Raw genomic sequence first — 2,998 nt, 5'->3', positions numbered from 1 at the left:
GAGAGCTGAGGTGACTTAGCAAGTCCACTGCTTGCTTACTAAACAAGGGGGTCGCTCGATTAATAAGTTTGACGGCCAACTAATATCATCACTGCAACTAGTCACCGCACTTCAATTGCCACTTCGGATGTATTACTTGCCCCTCCGGATATAGTACTTGCCCCTCCAGATATATTACTTGCCCCTCCAGATATATTACTTGCCCCTCCGGATATATTACTTGCCCCTCTGGATATATTACTTGTCCCTCCAGATATATTACTTGCCCCTCAGGATATATTACTAGCCCCTCCGGATATACTACTTGCCCCTCCGGATATATTACTTGCCCCTCTGGATGTATTACTTGCCCCTCTGGATGTATTACTTGCACCTCTGAATGTATTACTTGCCCCTCCAGATATAATACTTGCCCCTCCGGATATATTACTTGCCCCTCCGGATATATTACTTGCCCCTCTGGATATATTACTTGTCCCTCCAGATATATTACTTGCCCCTCAGGATATATTACTAGCCCCTCCGGATATACTACTTGCCCCTCCGGATATATTACTTGCCCCTCTGGATGTATTACTTGCCCCTCTGGATGTATTACTTGCACCTCTGAATGTATTACTTGCCCCTCCAGATATAATACTTGCCCCTCCGGATATATTACTTGCCCCTCCGGATATATTACTTGCCCCTCCGGGTATATTACTTGCCCCTCCGGATATATTATTTGCCCCTCCGGATATATAACTTGCCCCTTCAGATATATTACTTGCCCCTCCAGATATATTACTTGCCCCTCCGGGTATATTACTTGCCCCTCCGGATATATTATTTGCCCCTCCGGATATATAACTTGCCTCTCCAGATATATTACTTGCCCCTCCAGATATATTACTTGTCCCTCCAGATATATTACTTGCCCCTCCAGATATATTACTTGCCACCCTGAACAATCAAGTCTTGATAAGGGGCACTTACTTAAGGGAATGAAATCTCATTTTTAACAAACAAATTGTACTGAATGAGACATGTTCATAAGGGATCTGAGGTGGGCCATCGAGTCCAGTGCTTGATTGCTTGTAAACAAGAATTGTCGAAGAACCTTATAGAACAAGCGTCTAACTTGCTGAACACTCTGACTCTTCCTAAAACAAAAAGCACAATGCAGAATGTGATATGTCAGGTTTGAATATGTCTGACAATCTTCAGAGATCTTTTGCTTAGTTTGCATTAAATATTTTTGTATTTTGCTCAGATCATTTTACAATTTTGTTGAATATGTTTGATTCTTTTGTTGTAGGAATCTGGAGGAATCATGCTGGGTCAGGCGTTTGTTTATTTATGTCTAATTCAATCAGACAGATTATTCAAGGTAACCCCTTACTCTATTTCATTCATTAAGATTATCTCCCTTGTGAGAATTTTGTGCGACTGAGATTATGCCCAGCTCTGCATTCGATTAAGGAAATTGTTTCAAGTGTTTTATACTGGATGAGTTTGGTTGATGGCATGGATTTCAATTAGTCCATCAAGTTGTTGCTACTTGATATGCTCCCTGGTTATTCGGTGCTGTGGGTTCGAGCCTCCCTTAATGGGTATCTTTCAATAAAACTATATTGTCTTTTATTTGTAGGGAGAGGGTAAAGAATATATGAGTCGTATATTAAAATCGTTATTAAAACTCGGACGTGAAAAAATGTATCTACAATCAATTACTTCACAAGCTTTAGTTCTTCTCGTACAAAAGGTAGGTTAGGTTTCATCAACTTTCACGTATTGGGGAGTAAGGGTTGTAACTTTGTACTTTGACAAAGTTATGAAAGTACAGGCACAGGACTTAAGTTTTAAGTTCTTTAAATAAACAAAGTGTTTGTTGATAATTAGATGTTCGTAAATTCTGGTTCTGTACATTTCAAACTGTAGATAATCTGAAATTAGCAGAAGAGAAAATCCCCTTGGGTCTTTGTGTCAGAACAAATACTAGGGATTTTGTCTTGGTGTCTTTTGACCGTCTAATAAGTGCCATGGTGAGCCCTACTGGTAGTGAATCTGCACCTTTGACTGAGTGTTAGTGGTATTATTAGTATTCTAGGACTGTATTTTTTCTTCGATCTGCCAGCATCGTCTGATTAAATGACCAAAATGTCTGATTATGATATATGTATTTAAGATATTTTTTTTTGAATGACTTGATCTTCATATATTTGAATGAGTCTAGTGAGCCTGGTATCATATATTATCAAATTTAACATTTCACCATAAGATATGAATATCATGGCATGTCGTATAGACCTTATTCATACGTCGGCCATATTGTATCCAGAACGAGGCTCATATAATATGTGTATCATTTCATGTCGTATAGACCAGAACGAGGCTCATAACGCCAATGAACAAAGTTATTTATTATTATAGAGAATGGAAAGTTGACGTTTTTGTGCAGTTTCAGATTTTGTTGTCATATGACAAAAGGCAATTAATGTACCCATTTTTTTTTTAAAAACAGGAAAGTACGAAAGAAATTCTAGAAAGGGACTGGAATTATCCGTTAGTTAGTAAGATAAATTTCCCAGCCATTTTGGATATTTTGAAGGTGAGATGATGTAACAAATATTTCTTAATAACACTTATTAAAACACGTTTTTAGATAACTTTTTCGCTGAATAGTCTTTCAAATTTGACAATAAACGGAGGCCATATGTGATACAGGCTGTACACCTAAAAGATCCCTCAATAGTTGGAAATAGAATAAGAGTAGGCTAATGCAGCTATCTATGCTAAATGCATTTTATGTTGCATTGCCTTTTATCTTTGACCCAATCAGGTGCTGAATAATAGTATGTAAAACACCATTTCATTTCATTTCATTTCATTTCCCAATACTAAGACCCTAACTGAAATGATTTTATCTTTGTCTTGTCATTTTGTAGCAATGTAACCCTGAAAATAAAACGTATATACCAGTAATAAAGTTACTAGTTGACCAAACTGAAACCGATCA

Source organism: Lottia gigantea (genome assembly GCF_000327385.1).
Source record: "Lottia gigantea unplaced genomic scaffold LOTGIsca_39, whole genome shotgun sequence".
NCBI classification, from domain to species: Eukaryota; Metazoa; Mollusca; class Gastropoda; family Lottiidae; genus Lottia; species Lottia gigantea.
The sequence above is the reverse complement of the archived record's forward strand: the minus strand, read 5'-3'. Positions refer to the sequence as shown.